General features: G+C 33.5%; 1 pseudogene; it reads right to left on the reverse strand.

The window, feature by feature from the left end:
• Positions 1-6,687: 6,687 nt before the first annotated feature.
• On the reverse strand, positions 6,688-12,912 carry LOC112726885 (putative pentatricopeptide repeat-containing protein At1g69350, mitochondrial; annotated as a pseudogene).
• Between the last annotated feature and the right edge of the window lie 9,577 nt (positions 12,913-22,489).

The raw sequence follows: 22,489 nt of genomic DNA on the forward strand, positions 1-22,489 counted from the left end.
CACTGGAAGATGTTGCTGTTATTCTTGGTCTTCCAACAGACGGTCTTCCAGTCACAGAGATGACTATGAGTAGTTTTGAAACCTTAGAGGCGGAGTGTTTGTAGCAATTTAGGGTTGCACCGAGGAAGTCGGACTGTAGAGCAAGTTGCATAAAACTGACGTGGCTTCGAGATCTAAAATAACGATTACAGTTCGTTGACGAAACCAGCATGCAGAGGTACGTGAAGTGCCACATTATGTTATTATTTAGTACAGTCTTATTTGGTGACAAGTCTGGGGCATGTGTGTACTAGAAGTTCCTGCCTTTGCTTCATGATTTTGGCAGTATCGGATAGTACAGTTGGAGATCTGCATGTCTGGCACAGCTGTACAAGTCATTATGTAGGGCATCTCGTTTTGACTGCAAGGAAATTGATGGTCCGCTAACACTTCTGCACATAGGCTTGGATCCGTCTCCCATATCTAGCGTCGGTTCTTCGGGAACCCCGCAACTTGCAAACAGGTAACATTATCTTACACTGACATCCTTTCTTCATATTTAGAATCCAAGTGTGTTAATGAATTAAGTCATATTAGGTGGCGTAACTGGGAGCGTGGAGACCGATGCTTTAGGTATCTTCAAGGTTATCAAACTCGCGAGTCTAAGTAAACTCGTGGAGCTGACCTAGACTCGACTCGCGAGTTAACTCGTAGACTCGTACGAGTTCACCTATTTTATATATATATATATATATATATCATAATGTATATTTACTCAATTCTAACCCTTCAAAATTAATAATATCAATCTTAAAGCACATAATAAATTAAAATAATAGCATACATTATAACAAATACTTTAAAATACACATTCAAATCCTCTAATTATTCTTATACAAATACAATATAGAACACACAAAGTCCAATGGTTCAAACGATGAAGAATTTTCATTAATTGAATCTAATAGTTGAATTGGAAGCTTGTCCCTAAAGCTGAAAATTTCTAAAAGTTATTGAAGGATTACAAGTGTTCATAACATGCAGCGAAAATAATAAAGTAATCCTATTGATCTATTTTTGTGCTTAAAACTTTATTGAAATAAGATGGGTTAGATGCCAATACCTGAGTACCCTAGTGAATAAAAACTTTCTCCTTCGATAGTACGAAGGTAATATGTGTATCGACACCGAGACTGATCCTTGTTGTCAACTCCTTGACCAATGGATTTAATTGAGAAATTTCTTACAACTCCTTGCATCAGTAATTCTTCATTAAGAATTGGAATATTTGTGTATGTGGAGGTAAAAGAAAAAAACTTATGTATCTTTCTTTTATCATATACACATATATAGTATGAGATTGGTGACTGATTTGTGAATCAAATTACAACTTAATTTAAAACAGAATCAGTTAGGATCTTATCCATATTTAAAACTCATCATAGAATAAATAATTAATTATTTAATATTCTCAATTATCATATTATTATATTCATGGTGCTAGCAAAGAATATAATAATATTTCATTTGAATTAATATAATTATTTATTTGATCTAATCAAAATAATAATTAAATGATTATTTACTAAGGATTAGAACTTGTTAGTGTGTGACCCCATAGGTTCAATACTAAGCAGGTAGTAAATTAGTCGTACTAAATTTACTAATCAAGGTTGGCATCTAGCAACGCTTCTTGACGACCCGATAGTATGAAGTAATAATATTTTTACTAAGAACCTCAGAAGAACAAAGTATAATTCCTTTCATCTTTCCAGCTCTTGGTTAACTCTTAGAGTATGGTTTAATTGTCAAACTCTAACCTGTTATCATTATTATAATGAACTGTGAATGACCTAAGAAACTCATTTCTTCATTCATTCGATCCCCTTGGCCAAGGTTTTATTCATCTCAGTCATTATAATTATAGAGCTTAAACTCTTTACCGAGAGTTGACGGATTCCTTATTGACGAATCATTAATTCTACAAGTATTTAAATCATACCCAATATCCATTCAACTAGCACTGCACCCTAGGGTATTAGGTGTTCAGAATTAAAGTATAATAAATACATTGTTAATATGACAGTCGCAGGTCAAAGAAAACTCTATTACCATGTTCATCTTGAGAATATCCTATTGATAAATATACGGTAATTATAACATTAGGAATTCTCAAAGTGAGTCAGTTCAATGGTCATATCTCTATATGCACCATCTATATATATAATTTAATAAATGAGATCTATTAATCTTCATCCAATAAAGATCATTATATATATATATTGATATTTCCGGATTATTAATGTCCTTTTTAATAATCCTATGACTAAGAACAATTTAAATTAAATTATAAAAGATTTATCTCTCAATATTATGATCACTATCACAATGATAAATCTCTAAATTTAATCAAGGACCTTATTATATTAACATTTTAATATAATAACAATAACAAATTATTTGATATATGATTGATTGGATTGTGGTCATACTCCTTATTCCCAACAATCTCCCACTTGCATGAGAGTCAATCATGATAGATTGGATCTTGGGCATACTATTATCTCAATAATCTCCCACTTGCACTAGAGCCAATCAATCATGTGTATCATTTTCAATGCAAATTTGTGTTTATCAAAACTCTTTTGACCTTAAATACCTTAACTCTTGAGCATATGTGCTTGACTTTTTTTGCAAAATATGCCTAATATATAATAAATATCACATTTTTTCAAAACATGAAATCTCCCACTTCAATAGTGCGTAATTTTATTTTAAGGACAATCCTTATTATTGAACATGATTATAAAAATCTAATTAACCATTAGATCTATCTGTATAGAATTGTATCATTATACAAATAGGCTACTTTTTCGAAAAGTTAGTTTGACGATCAAACCTTTTATACTTTGAGAAAGTATATCCTCTATTGAGTGGTATACAATTCTAATAAAAGTAATTGTACTCCCACTCTTTCTTTAAGATGGAATCCCTTTTCTAAAAAAGAGTTTAACATCTTATCACAGACACTTTATCATAAGAAAAGTGATAAAAATAATCTCATTATTTCTTTAGGGTAACCAATAAATCTCATTTATCGGACCTAATATCAATTCTATTGTTGTGCAATCTCTTAACACATATAAGACATCTCCAAACTCTAATGTTCTTGAGTTTCACCTTATACCTTTTCCATATCTCATATGGATAAAAAAAATTGATTTAGTGATAAATTTATTAATTTAGCAACATTTCTAAAACATAGTCCAAATATTTAACAAACAGTGATCCTCAACTAAATCAAATTTCATGTTTCTTTAAACATGATGGAGTACATAGAATACTAGTATTTGTGCATTAAGAAAATTTCATTCTCTATTCAATAAAATATCAATTAGATATTAGAGATTTTACTTTAAACTCTTAGAATAAAAATACTCAATATCTTTAATATTGGTCAAACCAACCTTTAAGAGCAATTTTGATTAGCATTCTCAATACTCATGTTGAGCTTTTTCAGAAAGACCACAAACCTTAATCATTTAAGGCCAATTATAAATTGTTTGTAACAAACTAAATCTCCAAAAATGCTTGCAAGAACAATTCTCGCTACAACCATTTGCCTAATGGCATTCCAACTTCTAAAGTTGTTTAATTCAAAATATATCGCCCAATACTCCCACTAATTTAAACAAAATTTTTGATAGTCATACTATCGTACTCTGGGCACTACATCTTCTCAAGATGTTCAGTAATAAATAGTGAAAAAATGTTTTTGAATTTTGAATTTATAGATATAGTTGTCAAAACAACCCATCCAGTAAAGCAATATTTCAAATACTTCATAAGTACGGACTATTCCATCACAAATTTTATTGGACAATATTATTTCAATAGGATTATTATGTCTATAATAACCCTTTCATACATGAGAACAATTCTCAATTTGTAGCCAATTTTTTACTTTTAAGTATGCATATGAAAGATTGACATATTTAAAAATTTAAAATATGAAAGTAAATCAAGAAATTTATATTTCTGACAAAATTATTTAGAATTGTGAATGAGTACCTTGGTTGTCAAGTTGTTACTCATATCTATTCCAAATAAACATGATTAAATTATATCTCATACAATTATAATCCCAAATAATTATCCGGTTGTCAAACAATTATTTAACTGAATTATATTTTATACTCCTAGATAGTCTAGGTTCAAGCATAAAATTAATTCTTCTTATACATCATCATATGCATAAATAAATTCTATCTTTGAGTACAAGTCTCCTGGTTGTCAGGTTGCTTATTGTAAACAAGAAATAAATTTATTTTTGACAATCTCCTAACTTTTGGAATTTATCTCTATTGTTAGAGATTTTTTTTATCAGTACTCATGGATTAAATTTTATACTCTCAAGTTGTCTAGGTAAAAATATAAAATTAAATTCCTAATACATCAAATGTATATACTGATTATTATCTTGAAAATAAAACTCCTGGTTATCAGGCCGCTCTTTATAATAAAGAACATTAGAAAAACTAATTTCTAAAATTATAGTGTTCAAAACACATTAATCAAATCAAAATTTGATTTTTCATGTACTAACGTTTAGCCTTAAAAAATTATCAAATCAAATTTGATCTTTATATATACATTTATATATATAAGAAATAAATAAAAGATATTTTGCATCTTATTCTTTTTATTGTGTTCAAAATCACAATAAAATTAATAAATAAATAAAATCAAACAAAATATTTGATTATAAATATAACTTTTATATTAAAAAAATGATAATTTAATCACAATTAAATAATTAAAATAAATTAACTATTAATTTATTAGAAAATCATCTCAATGGAAATAAATACATCACATGCTTAAAAAATAATTTGAATTAATCCTATTAATTCACAAACTTTAAGAAAATAGGAATAAAAATTTAAACACAAAAAAGCCAAAGCTTTGATACCACTAAAGAATTACAAGTGTTCATAACACGCAGCGGAAGTAATAAAGTAATTCTATTGATCTATTTTTGTGGTTAAAACTTTATTGAAATAAGATATGTTAGATGCCAATACCTGAGTACCCTAGTAAATGAAAACTTTTTCCTTCGATAGTTCGAAGGTACTATGTGTATCCATACCAAGACTGATCCTTGTTGTCAACTCCTTGACCAATGGATTTAACTGAAAAATTTCTTGCAACTCCTTGCACCAGTAATTCTTCACTAAGAATTAGAATATTTGTGTATGTGGAGGTAAAAGAAAAAAACTTGTATATTTTTCTTTTATCATATACACATATATAGTATGAGATTGGTGACTGATTTGTAAATCAAATTACAACTTAATTTGAAACAGAATCAGTTAGGATCTTATCCATATTTAAAACTCATCATAGAATAAATAATTAATTATTTAATATTCTCAATTATCATATTATAATATTCATGGTGTTAGCAAAGAATATAATAATATTCTATTTGAATTAATATAATTATTTATTTGATCTAATCAAAATAATAATTAAATGATTATTTACCAAGGATTAGAACTCGTTAGTGTGTGACCCCATAGGTTCAATACTAAGCGGGTAGTAAATTAGTCGTACTAAATTTACTAATCAAGGTTGACGTCTAGCAACGCTCCTTGACGACCCGATAGTATGAAGTAATAATATTTTTACTAAGAACCTCAGAAGAACAAAGTATAATTCCTTCCATCTTTCCAGCTCTTGGTTAACTCTTAGAGTATGGTTTAATTGTCAAAGTCTAACTTGTTACCATTATTATAATGAACTGTGAATGACCTAAGAAACTCATTTCTTCATTCATTCGATCCCCTTGGCCAAGGTTTTATTCATCACAGTCATTATAATCATAGAGCTTAAACTCTTTACCGAGAGTTGACGGATTCCTTATTGACGAATCATTAATTTTACAAATATTTAAATCATACCCAATATCCATTCAACTAGCACCTTAGGATATTAGGTGTCCGGAATCAAAGTATAATAAATACATTGTTAATATGACATTCACAGGTCAAAGGAAACTCTATTACCATGTTCATCTTGAGAATATCCTATTGATAAATATACGATAATTATAACCATTAGGAATTCTCAAAGTGAGTCAGTTCAATGGTCATATCTCTATATGCACTATCTATATATATAATTTAATAAATAAGATCTATTAATCTTCATCCAATAAACCTATATATATATATATATATTGATCTTTTCGGATTATTAATGTCCTTTTTAATAATTCTATGACCAAGAACAATTTAAATTAAATTATAAAAGATTTATCTCTCAATATTATGATCACTATCACAATGATAAATCTCTAAATTTAATCAATGACTTTATTATATTAATATTTTAATATAATAACAATAACAAATTATTTAATATATAATTAATTAAATTGTGGTCATACTCCTTATTCCCAACAGTTATGTTTCTTTTTATTCTTCTTATACTTACTGCTCATCAATTGAAATCTATTGCTGGTTTTATACGAGGTATTATCTCCTTATGTGGTTTGATAAATTTTTTCATACCATACAACTATATTTAGCTGAAAATTATAAAGGCTATTTTAATGACTGAATAATTTCACTGTATATCCTCAAGCATGAAATTTAATATTAATATTTATTCTGTATTTTAATCATAATAATTAAATTATGGATGTTCTTAGAAAAATAAATTAATATAATTTCCATAACAAAAATAAAACAATGTCTTAACTGTATTTCTCTTTTTCACAAAACAAATATTTAGTGGCTCCTCATTCATAACAAGATTTACTTTTTAACAACATTCTGATAGCAAGAAGCCATTATCCAAGCTCTTTATTTTCTCACCAACTAGAAATGCATGCACTTGATTTTCAATTTGAACCCAACTGTAACCTGGATTTTTTTTAGCTCCCCTTGATTTCATCAATTCCCTAACTTTGTTTGCCTCATCCCATCTTCCAGCTTCTGCATACATATTTGAAAGCAGAATATAGTAGCCACAGTGCTGAGGCTTCAACTCAAACAGATGCTCAGCAGCCCAGCAGCCCAATTCTACATCTCCATGTATCCGACATGCGCCGAGCATCGCACCCCAAATATTAGCATCTGCTTCTATGGAAAGGCCTCTAATAAGGTTTGCAGCTTCTTCCATTAGCCCAGCTCTTCCAAAAAGATCAACCATACAAGCATAGTGCATTTGTGTTGGTTCAATATTAAGATCCTGCATCATTATAAAGTACTTCATCCCTTCTTCAATTAACCCCCCATGACTGCAAGCTGACAAAACCGCGATAAAGGACACTGAATCGTAATCCACACCATCTTCCTTCATTGCCTCAGAGGTTGATTGCAGTGTCAAGCTCACCCAGCATACCATAGCCTAAAATCATAGTATTCCAAGAGGTTGTATCCTTGTATTCGATACAGTCAAATACCTTGCTAGCAAGATCTATTCGTCCACATTTGGTATACAGATCCAAGAGTGAATTTGCCACAAAAAGATGTCTGTAAAAATGCTGTCTCACCAGCAGACCATGGATCTCTTTCCCTTGCTTCATGGAAGCCAGATTTGCACAAGCAGATATGGCACCCATGAATGAAACAATATCAGGTACCATGCCAGAGAGTATCATTTCTGAGAATAAATTCAAGGACTCTAAGCAGTCACTTGTTTGGGAATATCCCATAATCAACATATTGTATGAAACTTCATCCTTGATAGCAATATTAAAGATATTTCGAGCAAGGTGTAAGTGTCCGCATTTTGAGTACATATCTGTAAGAGCATTAGATACAAACAAATCAGAAAACCATCTCATCCGAATTATTTTGGCATGAATCTCTTTTCCAACATGCAAGAAACCTAATCTTCCACAGGCTGAAAGAACATTTGTGAAGGTGACCGTGTTCGGAATTTCTCCATTAGCTTGCATTCGCCTCACTAACTCTATGGCTGCAAATTCAAGTCTGTTTTGAGCAAGATTTGCAACCATGGCATTCCAAGATACAATATTTCTATCTATCATTTTGTTGAATACAGCCGATGCTACACCGGAATATCCTGATTTTGCATACATATCTATCAATGAGTTAGCAATAAAAATATCCTCCATACCAACCTTTAAACTTAACCCATGGACTTCCCTTCCCAACTTAAAAAGTCCTAATGCTGTTAACACAGGCAACATGCTAGAAACCGTCACAGAATTTGGTAACATTCCTGCATCAATCATCAACCTAAATACATTAAAAGCGTCTTTGTAGAGCCCTCTATAAGAAAAACTTGTCATAACAGCATTCCAAGAAATTATATTTCTCTTATCCATTTCATAAAAAACACGTTTGGAGGCTTTCTCATTCCCGCATTTCCCATAAGCATCAACCAAAGCATTCCCAATCTTCACATGACAACCCACCAAACCAACTTTCAAAGCATAACAATGCACTAGTCTCGCCATCACCTCGTCCTCAGTCTCCGCACAAATAGGCAACACACTAATAACGGTGACCAAATCCGGTTTAAACCCCGACGACTCTGCAACCATCTCTCTGAAAAACCAGAGCGCCTTATTATAGAACCCATTCATAGAACATAACCCAATAACTGTGTTCCAAGACACCTTATCCCTTTCAGGCATTTCATCAAACACCTTCTTAGCATCAGCGAAAAATCCACAATTACCATAAAACATCAAAAGGGTATTCCCAACAAAGACATCATTATCAAAACCAAGTTTAAAGACAAAACCATGAACCTCTTTACCTTTTTCAACCCGCTCGAAATCAGAACAACACTTTAGGACAAATGGAAAAGTGTGATCATCAGGCCTAACTCCAGCACAAATCATTCGGTTGTAAGTGTGAAACCCATCAAACACTCTAGAAATGGAGTTTGCACGAATGAGAGTGTTCCAGAGGAAGGCGCTATGGGAATGCAGAGAGGTTCGCTGGAAGAGAAGGAGAGAAGCAGGGAGATTTCCAAAGGTGGCATATTGAAGGATAAGGGAGGCGCAGAGGGAGATGCTGTATGGGAGGAAGCCATGGATGAGGGCAACGGCGTGAACTTGCTTGGTTTGAAAAAGAGTATTGGAAAGGTTGCAGAGTTTTAGAAGGTTTGAGTGGGTGTGTGTGTGAATGGCTGAAGAAAAGGGTTTCTTGAAAAGATGGGAATGGAATATCATAGAACAATGTTGCTTCCTTCTCTGAAAAAAACCAACAAATTTAGTGAGACTCTGTGAAATAGATTTTGTTATAAGCTTTTGCTAACTTTTTATATATCCTTTACATGATTTAAGATCAGTTATAACTAGACAAAAGTACTTTACAATCATTTATAAGAGCTTTTATAAAATATCAATTGAATAAAATTCTGAAATTATAAAATTAATCTGTATTATTTTATATTCAAAATATTTTAGACTTATTATTACAATCTTAATAAATGAGAGTGAAAAATGTAATTTTTTTCTTGAATGTAAGCAAATCTAAAAATCATTTAACTTCATAACGATGAATTCTCATTCTCAAAAAAGTACTATAAATAATATATATATATAGAGAGAGAGAGAGAGAGGGAGGGGGGGGGGGTTAAATCTTCACAATGCACATGTATGTATAGTATTAAGTGTAGATTTAAATTATTAGTTGAATAGAATAAATTTTATGTGGCACTTCGCCTTGTGTTTTAGTGAGGATCAGTAAACTCAACAATTATACCATGTGTCCCTCCTACCTGCAAAGGAAAACCAGTCGAATCTGAATGTGCAAAGAATTCCAACTTCCAGGTGATTGCCAGGTATTAAAATTGAATAAATGGGAGATGTGGTGTCCTTAGAACAAAAAGAGTGTTTCAATTCTGCTTTTGTAGTTCAGTTGGAAGTGATTCACTTAAAATTGATCTTTTCGAGTAAATCAATTTATGTTTGGTACTTCATCTAAAACTGATTTTGACAGAGTGTACAACTCAGAATCAATTTTTGCCTCCAAAATCAACCTTGTGGGAAGGGGCACCCCCAAAAAAGGTGAATAACAAAAAGATAAAAACACGACTGGATTATTCATTCATTCTACAGATTTGAATTGGAAACTAAATTAAGAATTCTAAAAAGACAACCAATGGATAGGATTGTAACAAACTTTCTATTACTAAAGCAGTTGGAACATAGATCAAAATCTGCCTGTCAGACACATTACACGACTGATGAAATATATAACATGAAACAAAGATGCAAATAAATAATCATCAATGGAACAAGCATTCCAACAATGCATGTTTTTAATAATAGAAATTTTCTATCAACCTCAATGCAATACTAATTGAAATCCAAAAATTTAAATAACATCTCAAACTATACTCTTCATCACACTATACTAGGTAATGCTACTGCATGCCGTTGAACTTCGGATATTGTCCTTGTTATAACAAATTCAAGGTACAATCACTAAGAAATTCAACTCAAATGTTATCAATAAGTAATTATTTGAGTAGACCAGCAACAAATACAAAATTCAGTGAATGTTATCAATAACAAATTCATCTTAATGATTTTTCAGCAACAAAAAAAACTAGCTCAGTGAATTTTCATCAACAAATTATTTAAGGTTCAGTGAAGTAACAAATTCAAGGTTCAATCACTAAGAAATTCAACTCAGTGATGATTTTCAGCAACAAAAAGACTTAGCTAAGTAATTACTTGAGTAGAACAGCAACAACTTCAAAATTCAAACCAATAACAAATTCATCTCAATGATTTTTCAGCAATTAAAAAACTAGCTCAGTAAATTTTCATCAACAAATTATTCAAGGTTCATAATCAATAACAAATTCATGTTGATATTTTCAGCAACAACATCAAAGACAATAACAAAACAGAAAAGGGAAGAACAGGGGAATTTGTTGGAACTCCCCAAATCGGGACCAGCTTCTGGCTGCGCGAAAGAAGCTGACGGCGGGGAGGAAGCTCACGCCTCACGGCGAGGGTTGCTGACAGCGAGGAGCAAGCGCCGGGACCTGCTGCTTCTGCCACCGGCGATGATGAGAGCAGGAAAGCCGCGCGAGACCGTGAGAGAGAGAGAGACCAGATCCGAGAGAGCAACGACGAGCTTGATGGCGACGCCGGAGACCGTGAGAGAGACTGGAGCCGAGAGAGGGAGGGGAGTTTGGGTGCGACAGCAGTGACAGGGATGAGAGAGCTCGAGGTTTAGTCTAGTGACATCGAGGGAGGAGTGTGAGTTAGCCTTGCCAAACGACGTCGTTATTTTGTGTAACAAAATCAAGATAAAAATTTATAAAGTAATTATTTATAAATATTACATAAGTTTATTTATTTATTTTTTTAACAATATTTAATTTGAATCAAAGATAAAAATTTATATTCAAAGCATTCTTTATCTTCATGCATAATTCTAATAAATAAAAAATATTTTATTTTTTAATTTTATATTCAATTTATTAAATTATCTTTAATTTTTATTACCTTTTCAAAATTATTAATTTATATTTTTATTATATCTCATTGTATCACACACTATTATTTTCTTACTATTATTCTCTATGCACATACCTGTCATTGTCTCATCCAAGGTTCTGAAAACCGGACCAATCACCGAACCGCTCTAATCACTGTTATACTGGTTTATTAGTCCAACCGGTCTAACCGTGGTCAACCGAAAAAACCATTCCATAATAAAATAATAAATAAATTATAAATAAACATCCTAAAATATCTTTCAAATTTAAAACTCTACATAAAATATTACCAACTAAATGTAATTAATCATCAAAATATACAAAAACTTGCTGCAAATTTGTTGACAATTAACATAACTATACTTCAATTAAAAATAGTTGGATTGAATCACACTGCACAAGTTAAAGATAGAGAATGTTGCCTTAATGTAGCTGAGTCACAAGTAAAACAAAAAAAAATGATAGTGTTGCACAACAAACACACAACAGAGCATCCAACACGGAGGAGGGGCAACGAGTTGGTGGAGATCAAGAGCAGGGACAGTGCAACCAAACAATGAAAACAGAATTTTTTTATATAACAGAACAATCAAAACATGAATCATACAATCACTCATTACAAATTTTTTCTTCGTAAGAACAGAACAATAAAAACATAAAGCATATAATAAATCAAAAGATCACGAATTGCAAATTTTTTAATAAGAACAGAAGTTAGAACAATGAAAATTGAAGAAAGATCAACAGTTTTCAATCCAATTTTAACAAAGCTCATCACAATGATTAACAACAAAAAAAAGCACTGAAGGAACAGTGAATCAGTAACATAGGCGGTGCAAATTCAAGAAACTTTAATAAAATTTAACTACAGAAACAGGCAGCAAAGCAGTAATAGTGATATCAATTTAAATTTTATCATCAAATACAATCAGTGAGCAAAGCCAATCAACGAAGCACTCACTGAGCATTTTGTTCTGATTCTGCGACTGGGAAGCAACAAATTCAAGTTACAGCAACAAATTTAACAAATCCTAGTTCAGTCACGATTTACAGCAACATTTAGACCAGTAGCAAGGCAAATTTATTGATTAGCAATTCAGCAACATGCAAAAATACAGGGAGAAGGGTAATCTGGAAAAGAGAGAATAGGGAAGCAATGGTGCAGGAACTCACCAACCGTCGACGGCGAGTCGACGACCACCCCACTGAAGGCGACGAAGCAAGAGACAACCCCACGAGTTGCTTCTGCCGCCAGCGATGAGACAGACGAACCACGAGATGCCAGGTGCCAGAAGTGTGACTGAGACGAGACTCGAGTGAGACTGAGAGGCAGAATCGAGCAGAGACAAGCACGGACGACCAGAACAGGGAACCGATGGTACAGTGAGTGCTCGAGCAGCAACCAACACGCCACGGGAGGATGGACGATGTGCCGAGTTAGAACAGAGGGTCTGGGTTTGGGACGGGGGAAGGAGGAAGCCGCGGAGGCGCCGACAACCACGGACGGCGGCAGCGGAACCGTTGAAGAAGCTAGCCCTAGGGTTTTGGGTTGGCTTTTTGAACTTTGAAGAAAGTTTCTTTGCTGCTGAGTGCCGACTGCCGAGTGACACACTCACGAAGGAAGGGGGGGGGGGGGTGTTGGGTTTGGCCGGTTGGGGGAGGGGCACGCGTGGGGTTTCCTTTTTTTATTGGCCGGTTTCTGATCCAATCCAATCGACCGGTTCAGCGGTTCTTTTTGTGGTTTTAAACATTAAATCGGACTGTTCTTATCGTCAATTTTTGGTTGAATCGGTTCAACTGGTCGATTCGGTCCGATTTTCAGATAAAAAAAACTTTTGAATTCATAGTTCTAATTTGTTTCTTAATCTTCACTTTTGTTTTTTCAAAGTTAGGAGTGAGGCTCGAACCCGCGACTTCTAGGTGAGTATGAGGAGATTATGGGCCCGTTTGGATAAATTCATAAGTTACTATTTTTTTTTTAACTTATGAAAAGGTATACTATTAATATTCTGATACAATTTTCAAAACTAAATTGCAACTTTCTAAAAAATTATTTTAGTACTTATGAAGAAGTTAAAAAAAAATGACTCATAATATAAGACTTTTTATGACTCTTTTCTTAAAATAAGCACTTTTAAAGTTAAAAAACCAAATATAAAATATCTTATTTATAAGTTACTTTTAATATAAGCATTTATTGTTTAAACTATTTTTTCAAAAGGAGATTAATTAAGATGTTTACCCAAATTGGACATAGGTCATTTGAGCTATAGCTTGTTGGCTTGTTAACCCTCACTTGATATAACTCAAATTTAATAGGTTGACGGTGGTGATTCTTTTTTATTTGTTAAAAATTTTCAACTCTCTCTCTCTCCCCCCTCACCCTCTCTATCTCTGTCTTTTCAGAATATTTTTAACTTTTTTTATAATAAATATTTTTTAAATTATGTCATGCATAAAAGATCACATTTTTTTATTTATTTTAAAAATTAAATATTAAAGTTAAATGATATTAGTATTTTTTAACAAAATTAAAATAAAAAAATAGAGAATTCTTGAAAATGTAATATTAAGTTTCATATTCTTTTGTTCAGAATATTATAGTTTATTATATTATTATATTATTTTTGTACCATATAACAAAAAGTAGAATTTTATATCTTTTTTTTTTTGTTATTTATTTTTTTTATTTTAGTTATCTAAATTAGCCTGTATATTATCAATTCATTTTTTATTATTTATGCAGTAATTTTTTTCTTCTGATAGTTATCCATTAATAAATATTGAATTAATAATTTTGTTTAATGTATTTTAATACGTTTATTTTAATAATATTTTTTGAATTATCTAAATTTTTTAATATAAATTATTTAACATTGTTAGGGCCAAAAAATTTAAGAAATAAAATTAATATTTCTTTTAAGGATGATTATCATCAAAATTATAAATACATGATAAAAACTTAGAGTACATTAAAATAGAATAATAATAATAAAAATAATTCAAACAATAAATTAACAATATAAATTTATTAAGTGAATAATTATCAATCATAATGCATTATATTATAGATATATGTAACATATTATATTAGAAATAATTAAAGATTCACTAAGTATGAAATAAAGTTTAAAAAAAATTATAATTTATAACTACCAATGCTATTATCACCATATAGATCAACTCCACTACTGTGAATATCTGAATATTTAAAAAGTAATATATTGTTGGCATGAGATAAATGTATTTTAAATTTCACCGAAAATAAAGTGATTTCTTATATAAATCATAGCTACTAAGAGCACATAATAATAATAATAATAATAATAATAATAATAATAATAATAATAATAATAATAATATGGATGTAACGAAAAACTTATTACTTATAGTTTATCATATTGTAGGAGTAATCTATAGTATTTGTTTTGTTGTAGAATTAATTTAGATAGAGTTCTTAGGCAAAATATTAAGGTTAAAGTATGGAGCTGCACTAATAACATGAATATAAGATGAGAGAAATGGGCAGGAAAGTAGTGAGAGACAATTGGTGGAAGTTACGTCAAAGTGGGATAAGTGTGAAGTTGTTCTAATAACATGAATATGAATATGAATATGAGATGAGAGAAACTGGTGTGAGTTTTTTAAAATTGAAGAACTGACGTTAAGTGGAGGAGTTAATTAAGAATGTATTATTGAAAGAAATTTTGAACACCAAACACTATAAGAAAAACGTTGAGTACCGTTGGATTTAGCGTTGCAGAGTAGTGGCGGATTTACTGTCGGATTTACCGACGGTAACGGCGTTCGTAAGATTAAGTAATTACCGGCGGATTTTGGTTTCCTACGGTAAATCTGTCAGTAATATTTGGAGGAAAACAAAAATAAAATGACGCATTCTTTACCGTTGGATTTATCATCAAATTTTTCCGACGGTAAAGCCAATTAGTGAAACGATACGTTTTGGTGACCCGCAATGGTTTTCCGTCAGATTTTTTTTACGGTAAATCCAATGGTAACTGGGACGTAAATTCAAATCGCGAACCCTCTTCTCCGTCATTCAAGATTCACTCCCTCTCTCACTAAACCATTTCCTTCCCTCTCCCCAAAACCACCATCTGCCGCCGTCGACACTACCACCATCACAACCCCCTCTCCATCGCCGTCAGCCCACCCACCACCGAGGCCCCTTCATTCTTCTTTTTCTCCCTCTTCTCTCCTTGCCACTTCACTGTTAACCTTCTCCGTTCTCCGAACCGCTGTGTCGCACCACAGAGCCACCACCGCCACTGCCAGCTTGGCCTCTCTCCCTCCTTACGTCTCTACTCGACTTTGCTTCCTGCTCGCGTCTCTCCGCGCCTCGCTCCGCCGTCTCTGTGGGTGGTTTTTGCTGCTTGTGGAAGGTCGTTCGTGCCTCCGCGATTGTGCTACCTGCACACTACTGTGAGTCATCCACCTTCTCAAATTGATTCTGCTTCTGCAACAACAGGTAACAGATTCAAATGTAAATATTAAAAATAGAAGCTTCTCTACTTAATGTTGATGCATGTTGAAATTCGATTAGATTATACTTTGTTTTGTTTATTAAAATATCTATATCGAGTTAATTGAAATCTCTATATTAGGCCAAAATATTTTGTTGGAAATTGAAAAAATTGTCAAGCTATCCATTTTAACATATCCAAAAATGATTGAGAAATTAAGTTATATTGAAGCATATGTTGCTTATTAAGGATGCATATTTGAAAAAGAAAACTAGTTTAACCTTTTTTTCTGTTTGATAAAAGTGGAGATGGGTGTTTATGTCTGATTGTTTATATCCAACTGTTTTTCTTTTAATAGATCATATCCACATGTATGTAAACTATATATTGAATGAAACATTATCCTAACAGATTTTGTTTTTAGAGTGAAAATCTTTGTTTTCGATTTAATTAATTTTTCCTTTTTTCTATGGAAACCTAGTTAGATGATGTATATGATGAGTATAGAGACTGCATTTTTATACGTGTTTAAAGATGGTTGAATTTGAGTTTATGAATATGCTGAGGTTTTGTTGATTGTTGAATTGGTTTTTCTTATTTTGAATTTGAATTTGAACTTTCAATTTCAACTATGAAAAGTGTTTCGGTTATTGAACTGAATTGTTGAATATTGTTGCTAGAGTTGTTTGAAATTGTCTAAACATTGTTGCTAGTTTTGATATATGCAGACATGACAACAAGAAGAGGTGCTACAGATCAGGCTGCTGGTCGTGGTCATAGCCATAGTCGAGGTAGAGGGATGGTTTCTTCCGGTACCCCTAGGACTTTTGGATCCTCTCCCTCTACTCTGACCACCCCGGTCACGCCACAGGTTCCAGGTTTAGTGGACCAGCCGTTCATCATGGTCCCTAACCCCAACTATGTGTCGTCATCCACGACGCCGCTGCCTCCTACCACTCAGTAGCCCGCATCCACGGCGATGCCGACTCCAACAACGGATGCCACAGCCCCGAAGTCCAGTCACGAAAGTGAAGCAGCAACTAATGCCCCTCCACCACCTCCCATCGTATGATTGCGCATTTGGCCTGATGGTGGCACGAGGTAAGTATCACATTCAAATGCTCATGTATTTCCTGTTTATGGTTATCTTTGAAAGTACCTGAATTGTTTCTAGTTTAGTTTATTTAAGTGTGAATTGTTGGTTATTGTTTTTAAGTTTCAATGATTATAATTCCTGTTATTGCTGAAAGTTCTTGAAAATTAATTTCTGTTTAGTGGATTTAAGTTGATTTGGAATGCTAGTTATTGTTTTCTAGTTTCAATGATTATGATTCCTGTTATTGCTAAAAGTTTCTGAAATTTAGTTCCTGTTTAGTGGATTTAGGTTGATTTGAAATGCTGGTTATTATTTTCTAGTTTCAATGATTATGATTCCTATTATTGCTAAAAGTTCTTGAAAATTGATTCCTGTTTAGTGGATTTAGGTTGATTTGGGATGCTGGTTATTGTTATCAAATTTTAATGATTATTATTCCTGTTAATGCTGAAAGTTTCTTAAACCTGATTCCTATTTAGTGAATTTAGGTTGATGTAGATTACTGGTAATTGTTATCTAGTTTTAATGATTATGATTCCTGTTAAAGCTGAAAGTTCTTGAAACCTTATTCATGTTTAGTGGATTTAGGTTGATGTGGATTGCTGGTTATTGTTTTCTAGTTTTAATGATTATGATTTCTGTTAATGCTAAAAGTTCTTGAAACCTGATTCCTGTTTAGTGGATTTAGGATGATGTAGATTGCTGGTTATTGTTTTCTAGTTTTCATAATTATGATTCCTGTTATTGCTAAAAGTTTCTGAAACTTTATTCCTATTTAGTGGATTTAGGTTGATTTGGATTGTTGGTTATTATTTTCTAGTTTTAATGATTATGATTCCTGATTCCTATTTTCTAGATTTAAGGATTAGCGTTGATTCTTATTTGTGGGTTGTTGTTAAGTTTTTGCCGAACCCGAACGCGTGTACTCAAGAGATTATGAATATCATCAAGCTAATGTACTACTAGTCCTGGCCCAGCTACACGAAGATCCACGCTGAGACCAGGCAGTGCTGGTTTGAGAAATGGGCGGTAATTACTTTTATTGTTTCTGTTTTAAATATTTTTAGCTAGTTTATATCCTTTATATTGCTTAACTAAATTTAAAGCTTCTTTGACGCTGTTGCACTTCATTTGGGATGCTAAGCACGACCTGACCATCCAAAAGATATTCAATCATAAGATGGGTCGGTGGCTCCACTAGATGTTGGATGATGTTGGATGATGTTCATCATGGTCAGAGGTAAAAAAAGGGCATGTTGGCTCATTGGGAGACTGATGCGGGGTTCAGACATCGGCGTCTCACCAACCGAGCTAACAGAGCATCAGCCAGGTCATCCAAGTACATCGGCGGCTTGGTGACCTTCATGAAGATGAAGGTCAGGCTGGTATGTAGTTCCTTTAATATTGTTAATAACTTCGTTATGTTATCTATTTTGCATATCATTACTATGCATTCTAATAATTTTGTATTTCAATGCAACTTGTGTAGTCAAAATCGTTGGACCGCGAGGCCACATTGGTGGAGACGTTCAAGTACACCCACACGCTGAAGGAGAACAAAGCGAGATTTGTTGATCAGCGGTCTCGGGACCATTGTGTGAGTAAACATACATCTGATTATCTTTTGCCATGAAATTATTAGAGATTAACTGTATTTTTGTCTTACTAATCACAGTAACTTGTGTTAATTGCACAGAAGTCCTACACACAGAGACTAGAGACCGTGACTCAGCAGTCTCTATAGTCCTAGCAAAGTGGAAAGGACGCCGTCGATGGATCTGTGGCCTCAGTCGTCGACCCCAATGCGGTTTGGCACGAGACCACCTCAGTCCCGTACAAGAACCACGTATACGAGATGGAGTCTTTCTTCGCCAGTAGCTTCCACACCTCGACGTTGAGGCCATCATCAGGCCCCACCACCAGTCGAGCCGTCCAGCTCGAGGAAGGCGTGGATTTGAAGCTCCAAGTGTAAGAGCTTCAGCGCAGCCGTCACTAGCACGCTCAGGAGCTTAATGATTATCGGGAGAGGTATCAAGAGATCCTCATTCGCATGACGTCTACGAATGAGTTCAGGCTGGAGTTTAGGGAGTCACTGGAGCGGATTCAGTGTATGGAGGCTCAGATAGAGGTGTACCAGGCCCATATGCGTGTCGTTGACATCGACTTTGCTGGTGGCAGCACCGCTATTGGTGGCAGCGATCCAGCTGCAGGTTGGCAGCGGTAGCACTGGTGGCACACGAACATCGTCACCACCTTCTGCCCCGCCAACTCAGGGCCACGGGACTGGCGACAACAACTACCTGGATCTGTAGATATTAGGTTTTTGTTTTATTGTTTCATATATTTATTTGCACATTGTATTATTTATGAATTGACCACTAATATGTAAAGAAAAATAAATTTAAAATTAAAATTGACAATTTATTTCAAATTTTAAAAAAATGGCATTATCCGGTAATATGGCGCGGAACAACATATTTTTGGCGCCAATATTATCATCGAAAAAATTCACCGGTAACCAATTGGTTTTCTGACCAGGTGATCCACCAGAAAGTCCAACGCTAACTACCGTCGGACAAAGTAAATCCGACGGAAAAATATCTACTGGCGAGGTTTATACCGTCCGATTATTTCTGACGGTACTCAACATTTTTCTTGTAGTGAAAAACTCATCTTTTATTATATAGTTATATAGAGTGTTCTAAAACTTATTTTATTATGGTTTATTAAGAAATTTAAAAATAAAGAATTCATTAATAGTCCAATAATAATGTGACATGTAAGCGTCTTTAAAAAAAGACGTTTTAAGAGTCTTCATGGGAGTATTTGCCATCCACTTTTGCTGTCCTTCTCCCATAATCCTTTGATTAATAAAAAGTTTCAAGCTCTTTTGATCAGCCAGCACAATAAATTTTCCCACTAGCAGGTAATGTCTTCATTTCTGCACTGCCATCCCTATTGCAATTAATTCCCTTTTATATACTGATTTCAGCTTGTCCCTTTCGGATAATTTCTGACTCAAATATGCAATTGATAGGATAGGCAAGTTTGGAAGAGTGTATGAAAGGAGAATAAGGCAATAATAAGAGCCAGTTGACGTCATTATACTTTGACAAGTTTTTAATTGCTCTTTTAGTTACTTTTATTTTGATCAATTGCTCATTTAATCGTAAGTTTTACTCTTTTAATTTTCAGATATTCCCAATTTAACAAACCAAGAAAAAGTATATTTTTACCAAACCAATTTGCATCAACAGGTGAAGCAGCAGTTGATAGGTTCCAGTTTTGAGTTTATATTTTATCATGACTATTCTAAAGTCACTCTGGTTACGTCATTGATTAATGCTTTGGTCTTGAAGATGTTCTTATGTTGACGGGGTAATGATGGTAAATCAGTCTTCATTAAGGATAAAAAATTATACGATTACACGCAATGCATGGAATTGGTTGGTGTCCCATTGGTAGATCGCCCTAAACAAAAAAATGTTATTAATCTAAACCGGCTATCAGAATTTGCAAGTGCTCCGATTGATAATGACCCATATCTGCTCAATGAAGAAATATTACTTCAGAAGTGTCAGGCGGTTGCCATGTTGGCCATTGGATCCATGATAGTACAAGATGCATCAGCTAACATAATCTCATCTAAATTCCTATAATTGGTTGAGAATGTAGATGACGTTAAGGACTTTGTCTTGGGGGCAGTTGCCTAGGTTAACCTGCACACGAGTCTTCTCAAAATAAAAAGAGATGGTAGTGGATCCACCAACGTTCAAGGTTGCGTCATCGCTTTGCAGGTATATAAATATTATTCAAACATTGATAATTTATTCTATCTTAAGATTTTCTCTCAATCCTAATTTTATTGTCGGCATTTATTTTCTCCCGTCTACCTTCCATTATGCATTTATGCTACAAAGATGTTCATCCTATAGCACATAAGGGCTTTCGACTTATGTGGAATTGTTAATCAGTTTTGACGAATAAGATAATCTACAACATGAAATCTCGAGTGGAGTCTCCTCATGTTTGAAAGATATGCTGACTAAGCTGCATGATGAATTTCATATGGTGACTATTAATGCTGTAAAAAGCTTATTTATTTTATTTTGAAAATTTTATTTTATTTTATATGTTATCTTTTTTAAAATTAATTGATGTTTTAACATTAGGTTGTGTGGAAGCCTTACCTTACGAAACCATCAGGGGTATATGCCCATCAAAGAACAGTTGGTGGATCTATTACCACTGTCATTTGTGGCAATTATGTGCTATCCCATCATCCGCATGTAGCGCATCGCCAACTCCTCGATGGAGAGCCACTCTTTCAGCCAGAGTGACTCGATACTCGTCTGCCTCATTACCTTCATATTGATCTGCAGCTTAAGAAGATGATGGAGGATATTAAGAGCGACGGTAATATTTTAGGGTGACGATTTTATTATCAACTCCGACGGTAAATCCGATGAAAAACTCGTCGATAATGTCCAACACTACATCTGACGATAAATCAGATGGTTCTCAGCATTTTTCTTGTAGTGAAAGCTCGATTGCCTCATGGGACTCAAAAGGAGCTCGTTTGAAATCTGAGGCGCTTTCCTTTTAAACTATTTCCAATTACCTATGTTATTTCTTTATATAGTTTTTCCTATTTCAGATTAATATTTCCTATCAAACTATTTTCAATTATCATTGTTCCTACTCAGATAGAGAACATTGAAGTTCAGAAGGAGCATGAAGAGTCTCATGTGGAAAGTCAACAGGCAACCTCAACTCCGGAGGTAAAGGCATCATCGCCGTGGGTATGCTCAATTTCTTTCTTTATAACAACTATTTATTTACTGAGTATTTTTATCATTTATATCTTTATATAATCAATACATTAATATGCAGTGTCAAGCAGAGGGAGAAACAGAGGGTGAACGAGTTATCGAGGAAGGTGATACGCAAGGTCGTCAGGTGTAACACCCTATTATTCTAAACCTTACCTCATGCCTTAAAGAAAAAGATAAAAAAGTGCCACGACAGTTCTAAAGCCCCTACGATATATATAGAAAGAAATAATAATACTAGAAGTACGATGAAGAAATAAAGCTCAAAACAGAGATACAAAAGCGCGAAGCATTCACAATCAACTATAAGTGTAAAGGCACAAGATACAACATAATACAATAATAATCAAGATAGATATATGTAAGTATGATAGTCAAAAGAACTCTAGCTGTAGCCCACGAAGTTTAGGCCGACTAGTGATATACAGACAATATAGAGTTTTTGAAAAGTTAAACAGCAACATTTGTCTCTCAAATAAGCCTCTAAGGCAGCAAGGTCTAAGATACAAAAGAGAGAGTACTACAACAAAAAAACCAAAATACAAGAGATGATAAAAGATCCTCTGCTCCGTCACCATCTCGCAACTCATCGA

The sequence above is a fragment of the Arachis hypogaea genome, chromosome 12 (genome assembly GCF_003086295.3).
Source record: "Arachis hypogaea cultivar Tifrunner chromosome 12, arahy.Tifrunner.gnm2.J5K5, whole genome shotgun sequence".
NCBI lineage: Eukaryota > Viridiplantae > Streptophyta > Magnoliopsida > Fabales > Fabaceae > Arachis > Arachis hypogaea.